Below are 18,400 nucleotides of genomic sequence, written 5' to 3' on the forward strand. Positions count from 1 at the left end.
CAGCCTCCTTCCAAAAATGCTAAATAGCCCTCTCCTAAAGGAAAACCTAAGCATATGATAAATGCTTTAAATTATTGTAGACAAGTTCATGTGCAAGTGGTTACTATGGAATTTTTTGCCATTTATTAAAAAACATTGCAACCAGAATTATTACTGAAAATGAATCGACAACATTCTGCTGACGAAACTCTTCATTTGGTTCGATTCTGACTCAATTCTACTAACCTGCTGTGTTACGTGATCATTTCATTTTTAGTTGTAGAAACAATGACAGCACAATCTCAATCACAATGACACTATGGTGTACATCAACTTGGATCACAGATTTTTGATACTTGCTCTTTCAGCTCTTTTGACTGAACACAAAGCAGAGACACAGAAATAAGTCTGTAGCACTAATCTACACAGCACTCCGCTTCATATTTCAATTTGTACATTCATCTTGAACCTTCATGAGCAATGATTCAACCCCTGCATTTCAGAGGTCATGAAGCTGGACTCTGGATAGGGTCAAATGCCTGACCTACAGAGGAAATTCCAGTGTTGGACAATAATGTTTTACTCATATACATCATTCTGGTCAGGTACCATATTTAAAAAAAAGTTACGTGGATAAGCTTTCTGATTAGGCTGCAAAGTTCTTCTGATGTTCCCTGCACGTTCTTTGCAGTTAAAATAAAAAACAAAAGTTCAACACTCATTGGTAGCTAGTGCAGGACAATAAATAAATGGGATTACACTAAGTTTCTGTTTATTTCTTAGGTCGGGACATCTGGACAAAAGACGGTTTATGTAACCATGACACCAAGCACTAACAACAGTGTGTTTCTGATTAGCTATCAGCAGGAAATGAATATAGGTAATCACACAAAAAATGATACAGGTTACAGTTTGTGGATTTGTTTTAATTAAGAGAGAAAGAAACACAAGATAAGGCACCTGAGACGTTGCCATAAAACATCCATTTACTGACTTTTGTGAGAGTGGGAATTAGAAGGGTTAGAAATATTGTATAATAAAATCACAGCAAACGGATTCCGTCCAACTCTTACTACACACACTTTTGTTACTAATATCACTGAAATATCACTGCTTTAGCGGATAGGTGTGATATCAGAGAACCTGTCCAGCTCATATCAAGTCTTTGGTGTGTTCAGCTAATTCACCTGGAGTACTGCAAAGCATTCACACTGGAGACTCCTTCCAGAAATGCTAAATTAATCTCTTTCAGCCTTCTAACAAATATGTGGAGCGTCTGCAATATACATCGCAGGATTCATCCTTAATATAGAAATAATAATGTATGAAAGAAAATGTATTAATTGGCCACGCCGTTACAGAAAATTAATCAACACCTTCGCACTAATCCGAATCGAGCATTCACTGCGATGTGATGAAATATAAATGTTGGGAACGTAAAGAATGAATCATAAGTGCAATAATAAACAAGCAGAGGCCTGCATAAACAGAGGCGACGCCACAGTTTTTTTTCTTTCATAAAGCAAAAGTGTGATTTTTACAGCTGACAGATTTCTATACCCCTGCCTAGGGGTAAAACGAGCATTCAGGCAAATGTTTAAAAAGAAAAAAGGTGATAATGTTGAGTGCACAAATATGCCATTAATAAAAACTGATGACATTTACAAGAGGCATTTTCTATATATGGAAATACTCAAAGAGAAAGCTCATGGACTGTAAAAGCAATTTTATAGATAGGGTATGAATTTACAAATCGCACAGGCAACAACAAAATGTTATACATTCTGTCCGGACATTTCCTTGTCGTTTTTTTGTCCACATATGGGTATTTGAAGGACATCCTGTGTGTGTGCTTTCTGTAGAAGTGGACAGAAAAATATAAAAATTATTTTGGATTAGGTGTACTGGAATCCTTATTTTCGCCAATGACTAGTCGAGCACTGCTCACTCACTCTCACTTTCTTCCTGCATGGTAATAGCTTTGTTGGTGCTCATGACCCGCTAGTACAAAGCCAACAAAACTGCTCCATTTACAAAAGCACTTCTTTTTTTTGTACTAGTGTATAATTGTCTAAATAAAAAAAAAAAAAAAGAGATAATCTCTCTAGCATTCTGCAAACAGTAATGCATCTTCAGAGCAATAAGGCAGTGGAAAGTAGAGAAAAAAAAGTGATAATTTGCTACAAAAAAATAAAAAACCTCCAGCATGGCAGCATGCACTCAGCCTAGAACCCAGGTTATTCGGATGGAAGCCAATCTTTGATCAGCCAAGCTGAAATGGCCAAGATAAGTGGAAGCTACAACTCACGGCAGGACCTGTTATTGCTATTTCCTCCTCTGGTTTCTTGAGAGTGGTAAATAGCTGCTTAGTTCCCCCCATACACCCCTCCCTCATCCACCTCACTTGCTCTCCATTTTCTCTACTTCCACAACTACAACTCCTCCCCTTATCCCCTTAGCTTGCCACTTTCGTCTTGAGATCTCTATCACTTTAATCCTGCCAGTCTGTGGCTGGTTAACAAGGAAATCCTAGGTCAATTATCACCAGGCACTTCCTGCTGGGCGAGCGACGGGGGGAATCAAAGCGGCCTGAGAGCCTTTTTCGCACCGGAGAAGAGCAGCAGGCCTAATTAAACGGGCCTCTTGTCCTGCTGTGTCCAGTCGCAGATAGCTTGGCCCGTGATAACCATCACCTCTAGAACAACAATTGTTTTGTTTGGGTAGAACTGGACAGCTTTAGTGGATGTGAATACTAGAGTTGATTCGTTAATCCAACATGGATATTTACTGATTATTATATTGTGGAAACACAAAATAACATTTAAGTCGACCAACCACTACTCCAACAGAAGAATCATCAGACATGTGGAATGGAATTCAATATCAAGAATATCTGGTGAAGGAGGAAGAAAAACCTATTGCAGAAAAAAAATTATAATGCAGCCTCTAGCTAACAGTTCTTGTTCTTTTCTTGTTTATGCCAAATGTGCTCTCCAAATTCTCAACTGATTCATGATCAATGAGCACTTTATCCTGGACCAGTGTCACAACAGATCTTATCCTGAGGTGGGAACATGCCTTGGGTGGGAAATCAGTTCATCAAAAGCTTTCATTAATTTAATGTACGTCAACTAAACTTTTATAGAAGTCAACTTGGTGCACAAGGTTGCAGTGGCATGTCACTGAATCAAACTGAGAACTGTGTTGCAGAATCAAGCTACGTGTGAAAACAAAACTGGTTCCTGTTAGACAAGTTTCCTCAATTCCATCCAATTTGGTCACCTTCCAATTCCTGCCACCTGCCACCCACCAAGCAGTAAGCTCTTTCCTATAATACAACAACTTCCAACAGGCCAGGTTGAAGGCCGTTACAGCTGCCTGAGAAAGCCACACCTACTTCTAAAGCATTGTGTTAGTTTGGATAAAGAGAGCATGAATTACAGGGCAGAATAAAATACTCAGAAACGAATGCAATGTGAACCGCTGAGGCTTTTGTAGCATTTGGTTGTATTTCCACAGACTGTCCAAGACTTTTGCTCCATTTTCCCTCTCTGGTCTGTTTATTGCTTTATCGTTTGTTTTATTCTATTCTATGTTTAAAACAGTCGCGTTAACTGGTCAGAGTTTGTGGCACAAGTCAACAGAGGTGACTGTGAAACAACAGCCACAATAGCCACTAATGTTAAGGCATTATAAGGTAACTATTGCCACTATCTGGTTAGCTGCTTATCTGGAACTTATATAAGCAAGGAATTGAAAGTAGCTGGACTTTCACATCTTTCAGTTGAATAAGAAGGTCCTTATCACATTTTCAGTCTCCGTCTGTCAAATATTCATTGGCCCCAAGTTACTTTAGAAGGCTTGAAAAACTTTTCTTTAAAGACTGAAAGTGTGCATCTGTGTATGTGTGGGGGTGAGTGTGTGTTTGTATAGATATGCCTCAGGCCACAGGTTTGTGCTGAAAATAGGAATTCTCAGATATGTTTCAAGTGGATGTTTATGGACCTTTGACTCTCAGTTCAAACCATTATTTATCATCCTATCAGCAAGTGGGGTCAGAAACGCTCTCCTTGTAGTGGCTGTTTCACTAAAGACTGCCGTTTTTGCAGAAATGGAGTCAGCTGCATAATGTCAGATTACACCGTCCCCTTCGTGTCACGGCTCGAAAAGCTCTATTTATGAGTCCATGAATCAATTTATGAGCCCATCTGAAAGTTTAAACTGTTGAAATGAATCATTTAAACAGCACCAACAGCTTGGTCGGCTGCGGGTCCACTGCACTCCCAATACACAGTGTTGAGTTTAAATTGAAAATGATAAAAGCGTAAAAAGGATCAGCTCCCTGATAGGTGGCAGAACACATCCTGTACGCTTGCTTTACTTTAAAATATTTCAGAAATTTTTAAAGCAACTATAAATCGAGGCATGGAAATAAAGGCAGGGTAAATGCCCAAAAGAAGAGATGCATATAAATACCAGAAAATTGAAGGTACTTCAAAATAAAAGGATATTGCATACTTTATTCGCTGATCCTATTTGCATGGCTTGTTTTTCCTCCTTCACATTATTCCATAAAATCATTAAAAAAAAACCTGATGAAACAATACAAAAGTTTCACCATCAGCTGGATTTCTTAACGCTTGAAGGAAAACAGACAGGGAGCCCGTAAACAGGCATTATACTGTCGTTTCCTCTCATCTCTCATCAGCACGGCGTACCCAAATCCCTCCTTTTACAATTCCATATGGAAAGGGACGGACATGAGGAGGAGGAAGAGAGGGGGAGAAAACCAATTTACCAACAGTGACATCATCTGCAGGCAAATTTATCTCTGACACACCACCCCTCGGTCCACTGTTGACAGTACATGATATTCCATTAATCTGCCTAATGAAAATTTAACCAGTGTTATAAACAAATAATTGGCCATTATCCTCTCAAAGATCCCGAATAAATTACTTGCCCCCCCCATTTTTTTTTTTTTTGCTATCTCAGGGAGAGAGAGACAGAAGGAGAAAGAGAGAGAGAGAGAGAGAGAGAGAGAGAGAGAGAGACGGCCCTTCTGATTGATGTTGGAATAAGCGGCTCGGGCTCGCTCGGCCGCTGAGAGTGAGCTTCGGCTAAGCCTGTGATTGACTTAATGAGAGTCTTTGGGGTGAGTAAATGTTCCAAATTGCTCCGTCATTAGCCTTTTTGCGCCGCCGTCTGAAGATACCCGCCGATCTGGTGCGCTGGGTCGACTCCTCTCGTACCATTCCGCCTGCAATTACATTTTCATTTAGAGCGAACCTCTGAAGTCCGATAGGCAGGCCTCTTCTTTTCATTAGGATGGTCTTAGCTTTCTTTCTTTCTTTTTTTTTAAAACTAAATACTGTGAAATGTCTATAATTTGGGGCAATTAAAGTGCAAAAAGAGGGTGCTGTAATGAATTATCATACAAATTATTTACTTAAATGCCACCGTCTCGGCTCCCTCTCTTGCGCCTCCTGCAGTCTCCTATGCTTTTATGTCACATGGGGAAAGAGAGTGTGAGTGAGTGAGTGAGTAAGAAAGAAAGAGAGCAGGAAAGAGAGGGTGAGAGAGAATTTTTCTGAAAGACAAAGAAAAGAAAGAAAAGGAATCAAGAGGAAGTGTGTGGTTAGCATAATGTCAACAGACTAATGAGAACATATGAATGCTTCTGTCCTTCTCTAAATAGCGGACATGTGTGACGGCTGTGTTTCAAAACGGTGTTGAAACTAAACAGTGAAGATCATCAGAGAGGTGATGAAAAAGGGAGCATACAAATGAGAGAACACGTCTTACAGGAAAAGGCACAAGAGCATAAGGAATCCCAAGCAACAACTAGAAAACTTTTTTTAACATGTAAAGTAAAACGGTACACATTTATTTCCACTCCTTCGTGTTTCCATGCATTAATTCGGTGGGAATTATTTATTTTCCATACTTGATTACATATAGTGCTCGATTGGCACAACATGAGACTTTCATGTGACCTTAAAAAAACAACAACACCTTTTTCACCTCCTTTTTTCAATCATTAAAAGTCGCACCAGGCAGCATCAAGGGGTCAATCCAAATTCCTAAAAACTTTTATGAGGATTACGTTCAATGATTAGCATTTAGCTTGTTTGTTTTAATGCTAGCTACCATTCAGGAGATTAGGTGTAAAACAGCTGTGAGTCTTGGTTCCACATGTCCACATTTATAAATTTTTACTGAAACATTAAAAGATCTACTATGAATTTTTTCCTCAGGATTTATTTAGATGCACTTTTCAGTAGTTCCACAGTTTAGAAGACAATTTTACAAACATAATACATCATGATTTCTGAAAAATTGAATATTCACTTCTTGCCTACTACAAGTAACTGGCTTGTCACCAAGGAGATGGGACTGTCTCTAAACTAATGCCTTCCTGTTCTAAGGGAAAAACAAAAATCCATGTTTAAATAGAAACTAACTTCTAGTTCAGGAAATTGGAAATGCGTTACGTCTTGAATCTTTCAATGCTGTCAGCTTAAAAAAAATACAAATAAAATCATAATAAACACAAGTGATCACCAACATCGTAAAAGTAACATGAAGGTGTCAAAGTGTTATTGGCCACCGGGGTAATAAGCTTAAGTGCCATGTGATTTACGCTAATCTCTGCGAAATCAGCCACGTCTCTAAAGTGGGACTTCCGCGCCTGCTCCTGCTCGGCCTCTGTTCAGTGTCAGCGTCGATTTGTTCTGACAGCGCCAAATACAGCGCAACCAAACCACTCCAAGCTGTACAACGTCACAGCTTTTAACGTCACGGGGGAGGAAAACAAAGTTTGTTTTTATAAATAAAGGAAATCAGAGATAGATCATGAAGGACGATTAAATAATATAACAGCAGTGAACTTTTTTTTTTTTTTTTTACCCAAATAACCCTCTTTTAAGAACATTCTAATTTTAGACTACATTTTTTTTTTTTTATATAAAGGTTTTTTAATGAACGGTTTATCATTGCTAATTGGTTAATGCTAATGCTATCCGTTCAGACCTGTGTCGCATTGAAGCCAAGCCTATACTTAAGCACTGACTAATTCATTTATTGACCTGCTGCACTCTTTCCTGCTGTTTAAGGTCACTAGAAGAGGCAAGCTAACATCCACTCCTCCAGACGTGCCTGTTTGCGCAGTGGTGTCTGTGAGAGGACTCGACAGCAGTGTACATAATGCAGTCCAGTGTGCCGTCTGAGGCAGATGTATGCTAATCGTTAGCCGAGTGTGGACATCCGAGCCCTAAACAAACATCAGCTTGAAGTGGGTGCTAGCGTCGCCTCCTCCTTTGTTACTCACTTCAAGAGCTTTTTATTTATTTATTCATTTATGTCAGTGGCCCTGTACAGGTTTAGAGATGCATATGGTGGCTGTAAAAGCGCTAATATGCACTTTTGTTGCACACCGCTACACTAGAAGCATACGCTACACAACGTCAGAGTATTAACCACTTCATTTATCAAAGCCACTATTGCACCGAACTTGCAATTCTGATTGGTCAGAAAGTGCTCAGCAGCTCTGACAATAGTTTCAGCTACAGTTCAATTAACAGGTTCATAATGTATTAAAATGAGTGCACTATCATGTCAGATAATAAGGCTTTAAAATTTATATCCTTGTTATGATGAATTGGCTCATTTTCAGTTAAAGAGATTAAATGGATGTTTATAGCTGCTATAATGTAAGTGATGGCAAGAAATAATCTGTTTCACATACATTTACCAATTAAGTATTAAAGCACATCACGTTAGATTATAATTACGGTAAATGCTGTGTGATGACCACAAAATCATGCTGCGTTGCTGCACCCCGACCTGAGCAGGCGCGTTTATTTCCATCCACAATAATGGCACCTAGGCAAAGGCAAAAAAATCTCAAAAATGAAGGGGAAAACGGCTCATAGCCAATTCGGTTAGCAATATGCAATATGATATACAAAGCAGTACACTTGTAGCCATCTCAGAAGAATTTATCACATCAGAAACAGGATCTTTTGAACCCTGAATGATTAAATTACTCGCTGCCACCTCAAAGAAAATGTTGTTGTTTTTCTCTGGTTCACGAATCTATTTCAAAGCACGCCGTCGGCTCTTAATGAAGAACTATTAATTAAAAGTGGAACAGGTCCTTCTTTTGGTGAGAAGTGGAAAAATTGTTAGGCTTTGTTGAGGAAAGCCCAGGAGCCAAGCTTTCATTACGAAACGTGCATGGCGCGGAAAAAAAAAAAAAAAAGAAAGAAAGAAAAAGAGCTAATTCATCTACTGTAATTTTCTCTCAATGGTGAGAAAAAGAAAGAGAAAGGGATCAACCTCAGTGTGCTATTTATGGAGATTTAGAGAAGTGGATTAACACTTATCTACAATGTGTTTTAAACGGCCCCTTAGCTCAGGCCTAGGTTTAGACTGCAGGAAAACAGCAACTAAAAGAAAACATGAGAACTATCGATATGCAGATGAGATTATTTTTCTCTCGCTTTTTCACGTTTCTGTCACATTAACAGTATTTTTTACCCCTCCTTCTTAAAGATGTGTTGAAACGCGTCTGTCCCGCATATCTTTCTCTCTCTCTTTCTCGCTCTTTAACACATGAGCTGCTCTCTGGATTAGCCGGGCGCAGATTTATTTAATGCATCCTCGTGTGGCATTGTTGAGAAGAAAAAAAAAAATCTATTTTGGGAAATGCGAGCGCTTGCCAAGCTCTAAGCCTGGTAATATATGCCTGCTACAGTTTAAGAGAGCAGGTTCAGGAACTCTCTTTATGGTGGGATCATGTGGCACGTTCAATATGAAAATAGCGTCACAAAATCGAGGCCACCCCCATTTTCCCCCCATTTCCCCTAAATCTCCCTCTCTCTCTCGTTTTTTTTTTTGTGTCTGGCCTGTTTAAATATTTGCTTGGCTGAAAATGTTTGCGATATTCACGTAGATAAGATAAGGAGCATGCATATGGGCGTGCGAGGTTAACAAAAGGCGGAGGAGAGAAAGAAGCCAGGATCAGAAATGCCCACAAAAGAGACAAAAAAAACCTACAGACTGAGGATCTATCTCAGCAGCCATTCTAATAAAGATTATTAATTGCACGCATTAAAAAAACATTGCTATTTAGGACTCGTTTTGAAAATGTTTTTAAAAGAAATTAACACAAAAACAAAAGAAGAGCAGCAGCAAAGCTCTCTGCAAACCCAAGAATCAGCACATCCATTCCTCTCTAACTACAACTCCCATGATGCCCCAAGGCTATGGGCCTATTTTTCACACAGTGTAATGTGGGCACGGTGACAGGACGACACACAATAGGAAGGAGCCGCGAGAGAGGGAGCCACAAAAACCGAGGACATGGGCTTTGCACGGGAAGACGCGCTAAACCTGCAGCTTTAGCAGGAGTGTGAAAGACAGGGGCCAGACATCAAACGGGATTTTCCTCCAGCGTGACAGGAGTGCTCTCGAAATGGCACGAGGGAGTCGAAGCCTGCGCCTCGCACACTCTAAAACGTGTTGAGAGAGCACCAATGCTGTCGTATCACCAGGCTGTAATGTTTTCAAAATGACTATTCAGGTCTAAATTATATGTCGATCTGCACAAAGCTGGAGATACGATTTAAAAATTTAAATGCACTGAGCAAGAAACCATAGTGGTCACATGACAAACGCTGAAATTCCTTTTGAAACAGCATAGTGCATTATTAAAAAATAAAGAAAAAAGTTTTTCTATTTTCACTCCATTTTACTTTGAAATTATTAAGATAATAAAAGGTCATCAAAGGTCGACCAATTTGACTCAGATATGGTTCACTACAAGTTCTCAAATAATCTACCGTTATAAAACAGCAGTTTTTTTGGTAAAAAAAACCCAAAAACAATGAATAATATTTTGTGTTTTGCATTATTGGTTTAATTGGAAAACCTTAATTGCACCATTCTGACAAGTCAATTTGTCTTAAAGTACTGCCTATAATATGCATTAGACATTTGTACTATAATACAATATATGACATTAACATTTTGATTACCACATTGATTACCACACATAAATCCCTTTAAACATCAATCAGATTCGTTTCGAAACAGAACATGATGCAAAATGTTTTAAGAGATTTGTTTTTTCTATATTTACACACATGCACATAACCGGATAATTAAGTTAAAATTCTGATGCCTTAAAATAAGCCAGTAAAGGTGTATATGTCATTAATAATCAAACTATCTACAATAGGAGATTTATAATGTATGCGGTTTAATCGTTTGAAAGCTCAAAAACAAGACACGGTCATGTGACCACCAAATTAGTTAATGATTGTATTATTAGTGCAAATCACTTGTATATTATTGCTGCTGACCAATGAAAAAGACAATGACATTGAAAAAGGCAGAGGTGATGTTTAATTGAATGATTCTCTCTCTCTCTCTCTCTCTCTCTCTCTCTCTCTTTTTCTCTCTCTCTCTCATTATTTGAAACAGAGTCTATTTATTTATTTTTTTTGGAATTTATTATCGAAAAAAAAAAAAAAGGTTTTCTCGCTTCCAGTATCTCATCCTTAAAAAACATGGCATATAAGTATCCCTCATTATACTTGATTTAAGTCCATAAACTTCAAGGGAATACCGGGCCGTTGTCAAAACATCTACGCTCGGGCAAGGAAGCACACAGAGTTCTGTCAATTAGTCAGTGATTATTATTACTACTGTTGTTATTACTAGTTCTTCTACCAGGCTGTTATGGTAACCCCAGTCACAGCCCATAATACTAATCCTCACCCTTTCCTTAACCCCAACCCTTACACTTTTAATCAACATCATGCTGCATAAAGGAAGGCCGAAATATCGACATGCTTCGGTTCGATGGGTTTTGCAGAGTGGACTGTGGGTTTTGGGTTGAGACCAGTGTGGTGAGGTTGCTGTTTTTCTGTCCAGTAAAGTATACTACTCTACTCTATTTTCATTCCCTTTGTATTACTTTAATTTTTTTTTTTTTTTTTTTTTTTGCATGTCCGGCATTCTGTCCTTTGTCTGCCTTGCAAGGACATTAGGGTTAGCATAAATTAAGCAGAACAAAGGCTGAGGCGGCATATGTGTTATTATGAATGTCTTATGGATGTCTGTCTCGTGCATCTCCATCTAAGCAGCTCTAGTTAACTTGATTCACTGTCTGGCTCTTTAAAGTTGTGGTATGAAACCCAATATTTCTGCTAAACAAAGACAGCCAGGGTGGTGTTAGCTTTCACCGCAGCTACTTTTATGGTAGATGGGACAAGGGGAATGCTAGCTTTTTATTTTTTATTTTTTAAAACCCAATCCATCTGCATTTTAGCACAAAGTGACGTCCGGGGAGAAGTTTGATCCGATAATAAATAGGAGCCGGACGGCGAGATAAAGAAAAAGTGCGAAGAGACGGTCGGTAAGCAAACACTGAGGCTGGAGGACAAAGATATTTCGTATGCAAAGCTCACGCACAATGTTGCGTCTGATAGCGGTGGATGTCGTCCAAGTCACACGCAGAGAGGATTCTGGGACGGGAGGGTACGAGGGTCGGGGAAAAGAGGGGGAAACGCGCAAATTGAGGTCTTCCTCATCTGCTTCTAATGCTGATTGGAGCTCATGGCTTTGATTCTATTGATCCAAGACCTCAGCACATCCTACATGACACAAAGCAGATCTGGGCTTTAGGCTTAAAACAATATTAATAATAATAAATAAATAAATCAAGGGGAAGGAAGCCACAGAAGGCCTCAGCATTGCCAAAGCGGTGGCTCACAGAGGCAGGTGTAATGTTACCAAATTAGTCTCTAAACGGTAAAAAGGAGATTATTGCAAATGGCCTGGCTAGCCAGCACATGCAGCCCCCTGGGGATGGGCCAATTTAGAGGCACTGACGACTCCCAGAGGGCTTTGCACCACGCAGATAAAGACACCCCAAATGAAGAAGAGAGCAAACAGGCAAGGATCTTATAGAACATGGCTGAAATAATGGTTGGAATTAGTTTTTTGGCCAAAAATGTTTCCTGACCAGAGCCAATGATGTAAAGTCTGCATTAGATTCATCAGTAGTTCGTATTAGGGCCGAAACGTTTCCTCGAGTGACTTGAGTAATTCGAATACGAAAAAGAAAGGTCAAAGAAAACGACAGAAAGTTTCCAAAATTTGTACCATTTCAAACCAAACCATATAGAAAACACCATACAGTGCGTTTACCTTTATCAGATTTTTAGAAATTGATTTTTATATTTGCATTTTGATGTAATTTGGCATTCAAATGCACTAAATGGGTTTAGCTTTCACAGATAATCTTTCATGCAATTTCAGCAATAAAACTGGTCATTTTTCTAAAAAGGAAACAATTTGTGGTTCATTTTAAGAGACCCGTCTTATATGCTATTGTATATTTAGTACTGCTTCTTAAAATAAAAAAAAGCAAAATATTCGATAAATAAAACAATTGATAGCTGCAGCCCGATTTCTTCTTCTTATTATAAATTATTAGTTCAATTTCAACCCATTAATAAAATCTAAAATAAAACAACAGCAGAATGGTGTGATACAGCATGACATAAAAAAAGGAGTAAAAGGACCACCCCAAAATTCCACATATTCATATAATGCCAAATTCTTTGTTAAATTATGAAATGTACTCGGACTACTAGAGCTGGCTCATCTAGGTGAACAATGGATACATGAAGAGAACGAGACAAAGAACAACATCTCTGCTGAGTTTAGGAAAGAAAAAAAGAGCAGTGGAAAGTAGGTGAGCCAAGTGAATTACTACAAAGATCAATAATTCTAGTTAGACTTCCATCTTTACTGGCATGTCCAAATTTATATTTATGCTATATTTATACACACGGGTGGATGGAGGTAGGAGGGGATAAATGCCCTATGGGTCTGGTTGATTAGCACTCTAAAAAACATTTGCTGACAATATCGACTCCCTAATCTTGCACATCTATTCAGCCAGGTGAAGAATAACATCTCTCAAGAATGATAATAATTCACTTGTGTGAAAGGGATCGCACTTTCACCCGCCCCCCTGGTGACCCTCTCGGAGAGCACCGACAATAGCGGTTACTCAATCTCAAGCTAACCGCTGCTGTCTATTTGACTGGTGACTGTGTTTTCCCGGTGAAGGATGGTATGTAGTGCCCTTGATGGAGTGTGCTGGATTGCAGAAGCCTGAACCTAAACTTGTCTAATATCTGGATTAGCAAGGCAGATTGTTGCCATATGTGCTACACTGCCCTCCTTACAGTTCCTCAACTCACTATTCAAATTGCAAACATAGTGCCCATATCTAAAAGTGGCGAAAATCTGTTAGCTCATTTTAAAACTATTCTTAAAAATAAATAAATAAATAAAATAAAATAAGGGAATGAGAATTAGTTGCCAGGCAAACACTACATCATGCTACATGCTAATACATGCTAATCACTTCAACAGACAAGCTAGAAATTAAAGCCACACGTTTACAAGCCTAATTTGACATTCAAGAAGAAAGAGAAACAACAGGAAGGCATTCTTTTGTTGCCCTTTTTTTTTGTTGCCTTGCAGGCGTAGGGAGGAATCAGCACGTTGTTACGTAAAAGTGTATAACAAATGAGACGGGTTGCTTTGAACTGGCTGACCACACCGGCCTGCAGGAGAGGGAGAAAGCATTAGAGAGAGAGAGAGAGAGAGAGAGAGAGAGAGAGAGAGAGAGAGAGAGAGAGAGAGAGAGAAAGAAAGAGAAAGAGAGAGAGAGCACGCTGCACATGTGGCAGCAATAAGATGGCCGCCCTCCCTCTTCCTCTGAGACATGTGGGAGACAGAGCATTCCTGCCGCACTCATTAAAGCGGAGAAAAAAAAAAAACACCCATCCCACAAACATTGTAGCACTCACGTCCAGCGATAAAACACATGTCTCTATTTACTAAAAGAAAAGGCTTGTGGTTGCATTTCAGAGGTCAAGTGAGGAGTCATTCATTTTATTTAGATATTTCTCGCATTTTTATTGCAATTGCTAATGCACGGTGGTGTTCTGTGGTACGTAACTATTGTATCCGCAATACCACTTTTTAGACGCATTTACACTACTATAAAATGGGTCTGGAAGTCTCCAGATGAAGATCTAGACAAGTTCCTTGTCCGAATTTGTCCCACACTGCAGGAACCTGTCACTTACAACTCGGTTCTGTTATTTTGCCACATTATAAAATGACTTAAAATGGTTTTACTTCCTTTAGTGCACTAACATGATGTTAACATTAGTGTATCCTCTTTAAGATAAACTAGGGAAGGAATTAATGACGAAATGGTATGATGCAGTCCGATGTTTAGAGTGCAATACTTTTTATCCGATTTTAGCTACATTCAACATTGTGTGACAACTGTCAAACACTTTATTGTTGATTTAAATACAATAAACAACGATTCAGTCAACAGGATCTTTATTCTTGGAAAAAAAAAATGTGTCTGTCTTGAAGACTTTGTCATTGACCCTTAGTTTACAGCTTTACCTCTGCATCAAATAAATAACCCCTATGCTGTGACATAGCAATGCTGCTCACTGCACCACCGTTCCATACTGATTAAAGCAGCAACATGAAACTGAATTGTGCATGTTTCTTTGTCCACCTGCAATTTCTATATCTTTCAGGTCCAAAGAAAAACCATAAAACAAAAACATGCTGAGAAGTTGCTAGGTAACATTTTCTATATTGATCAAAATGAGTCTATAGAGACCCTTAGAGTTGCAAGCGCATTACTAACAGGTCTTTTAAGTGCTCGATTAGGTTTATTTGGAAACATTCCCCAAGACAAAAGTCTGTTCTGCTACTCGGCTAGGCGACTACTATTTAAACCCCCCCTAAAATAAACAGGAGTGATGATTAAATATACTGATGTCATAAAACTTAAACATGAGAGGGGTTTAATTTGCTTACATGACATCATGACATGAGGCCAAGCAGTCAGAGGGTGCTAAAGTGTTTGCACTTAAGAGTGATAGAAAAAAAAGACAACAAAAAAAAAAAACCCACAAAACAAAAAAATACAATAAAAACGTAAATGCCCAATGGGCAGGCTCTTTTTCTGGGTGTAAGGAGACATCTGGCATGATTATTTCAAGCTCTTCTGCTAATCCTCTGGAAATGTAAACTGGGTGAGTGAGTGTGCCAAATGGCTTTAGAGCAAGACTGTCTTTTGGACTTGTGGAAGATTTAAATGAGTTTTTCATACAGGCGTGCGTTGGAGAATGCAGTGAGACAATTGTAATTAGTTTTTCAGGCTGTCACATTTATCATCATTATCCTAGTTTTTAGACATGCCAAATTTACTTCAGAAAAAAAATTTAACCTATGCAAGGGAGAGGTGGAAACAAGCTGCTGTTTGTCACCGTGTTTGTCGCACGTCCTTCTGAGAGCTTGAATGTCAAATGTTTGGAACGTGGTCCTGATGCTGAGCGACACTTGTCGCCATGGCGATGAGTTGCTATTCAACGATGCCACGGCCTCCGCTTAATCCACGTGTCGGCACCAGATGCCAAGCGGAACGTCCCACGCAACCAAGAATATGACTTTATTCATCAATCTGGGGCAGAAACAGTCTGCAAACTGGCAGGGCAGGAAGAAGCCCACTGACAAACCCAGAGCCTTTCCTACAAAAAGAGCGATTGTACATTTAAATCAGCTTGATCATGACTCTGTTTGGCCAAAAGGCATTCTTGCTTGTGAGATTGCCCACGAGATCTTGGTTTAAAGTGGCATCCTTTTGTACAAAAAAGCATTTATATGCAAGTAAATCAAAAAGATTGCATGAGCAATCACATTATTTAAAATCAGCTTGATGAGGATCGCTATGCCAAGAGGCATTCTCACTTATGTAAAAATGCATGCATGCTCTGTGTGTACGATGCTGCTTTAAAGCGTGTTATTATGTATTATGAAAAGCTTCGCTTGTAGAGAAACACAAGCTGTCCCACCTGCATGTATTCCTGAATGTTAAAAATCATACTCCATTCTACACACACTAAAGGAGTCCTAAAAAAACCATGATGAACTACAGCAATTAGAGTGAAAATTCAGTTGCTTTGGCAACAATGCCTCAAAATGGAAAGAGGAGACATTTGAGCGAGGCAGCACAGATACACTGAAATATGCCGCCTGTGCAGATTGTGCATAGCCTGCCTCTTGACTTAAAAAAAAACACTGCTCAGTTGACTGATAGTTATGCATTTAAGGAAGGTTATAACTGCAGAGTCACAACAATAATAAAGGCTGATAGATTGGGTTGCTGCACTCCTTCTCAGTGGCTGTTTCATAAATCTCAGATAGGCCGCTGACCTCACGGCGGGACACTTCATAAATCGGCATCAAAATTGTAACTATGGCGAAAGAAGGAAGAAAGAAAAGAGGGGGAGATGGCGGTGCAGCGCAGCAGCGATGCCATTTAATGTGCTCGCCGATGCTGAATGCTCGCTTTGGGTTTACACAGACAGGCACCTGTTGAACAATTGGTTAGGAAGTCATAAATTGCAAGTTGTGATAAAGCAGAAGAGATGCTCACAGCTGCATTTGGTTAGATTCAGAGCAATTTGCCATGAGGACGATGCTTTTGATGTCAAGTCTAAAACACCAGCCCTATTTTTCCTTTCTGAGGTTTGCAATTTTGTTTTAAAAAGTTCCACATTGCTTAAGTTATTTTTTACATTCCCAGCACCCCCAGTGTCTATTAGAATATTATATTGCAGGAACACAAGGCTGTTTAACATGGATGGTGGCGTTTTCAGGAGTGGCGTTTTTTGTGAAATATATTCTGCCGAGAACGAAGATTTATCATTGAAAAGAATGAAACTAATACAATAACAATGTAAAACGGGTTGTCCCGATGGCCAAACCAGGGTCAAATTCTAATTCTGTCACTGAGAAAGTCAATACACTGCCAGGTTCGGATTCTTAGCATACGCTGTCATTTCAGTTTAAAACATCAAACCGTTTACATAACCGCAGGAACACTATCTACAGGGAAAAGAATGAAATATGAAGCCTGGTACACAAAACAACAAAGCATCATTAGGTGGGGTAAACCGAAAAAAAGCAAATACTGTTTCTTTTATTTTGGGTTCTTTAAGTGCTTGCAGCTCTTCCTCTCACCAGTAGGGGCAGTGTATTTGAGAAACACATCTTGTTTGAAGTGTTAGTGAGATTCTTTTCCGGACAAGCTGAAAGCATTCACTCCTCCCAGCAGGTCTGTTCAAAAATCATTATAAAATCGTTTCAGAATTCATTATAAAAAAGCAACGTCTGCAGATGTAGCAGATGGGAGAAAACGGTCAGTGTAAGTGTGTTATTCATCCCAGATGTGATTTAAAAAAAAAAAAAAAAAAAAAAAAAAAACTTGCCATCACAGAGCACACACACTCCCCTCAAAACCCTTTTCACCCATTAATCCTGACATCTGAGGTCTCTTACTGCTGCAGTGCATGCTCCATCTACAGCTATATTAATAATAGAGAGCGAGAAAGAGCTGTGGTTTGTCATACACCCCTGAGCGGCCTTAATCGCTGCATGCGTTTCTATACAGGCGGCCTGTGGAGAGCTTTAACTGGATTCTACATGTCAGATGGACGATTAATATGAAATACAAGACGGTTGAAGTGAACAACATCCAAACCTGCTGCGAGACGCTCGTCTGCTGCCGTTTTAGGATCTACTCGGTGTGTGCTGGGACTTCACAGAAGAATACATGTGAAAGCGCTGCTTGTGTCATTCAGTAGTGCAGAGGTTCAATCCCCTCGTGATACAGGTAGAAAACATTGCAGGACCTGCCAAGGAATGAAAACGGATCAACATCACTCAATTAAGTTGTGTTTGGAAAAGAAAAAAGGCGAAACATGAGTATATTTCAGTGAATTTATGTCTTTACTGGAAAACTATTAGGGAATCACAGTTCTGTATTGTTCGTTGATTCTCAATGCACCAAGATGAAAACTACAGACAAAAAAAGAAAAAAGAAAAGCAAAGGAACAGGTTTCTCTTAGCTGTTTTTTCATGTGTGCTCTTGCAACCTGTATTTACTTGTGTGTGCAAGATAGCAAAGGATTAATACAAAAACAAACTAACTGACATAGACAAGACTAAGACAACATACTGCACTGCATGCATCCTGTAATTCAGGGTCAGATGCGGTTCTAAAGGCAAAGAGTGGACTTCTAGATGCTACAGAATCTTTAGATCATTATTAAAAAAGGAAGTTTGAACTCTTTAAACTGCATTTTATTTGAATATCTTGCAACACAATGTTGTTGATTTATCAACAAGGGTGTTGACTGATTGAAAGCAGCAGTTTTAGGTGCAATAATGTAGTTCTGGTCTGAACAAACCATAACACTACTCCGCTTTTGTTTATTTGACTACTTTTGTCATA

General features: G+C 39.2%; 1 long non-coding RNA gene across 8 annotated transcripts in view; it reads right to left on the reverse strand.

Moving 5' to 3' along the window:
* Nucleotides 1-18,400, reverse strand: part of LOC310725546 — a 65,890-nt gene that overhangs the window by 31,137 nt on the left and 16,353 nt on the right. For 5 of the 8 annotated variants that reach the window (XR_014533401.1, XR_014533402.1, XR_014533403.1 and 2 more), the window contains exon 2: nt 17,648-17,798. This is a non-coding gene — a long non-coding RNA (uncharacterized lncRNA). Of the gene's footprint in view, nt 1-4,611; nt 5,240-10,509; nt 11,643-14,869; nt 15,633-17,647; nt 17,799-18,400 lie in introns of those variants that run through there. The other 3 variants (XR_014533406.1, XR_014533407.1, XR_014533408.1) reach the window with 3 other exon arrangements.

The sequence above is a fragment of the Silurus aristotelis genome (genome assembly GCF_946808225.1).
Source record: "Silurus aristotelis genome assembly, chromosome: 4".
Classification (NCBI taxonomy): Eukaryota; Metazoa; Chordata; class Actinopteri; order Siluriformes; family Siluridae; genus Silurus; species Silurus aristotelis.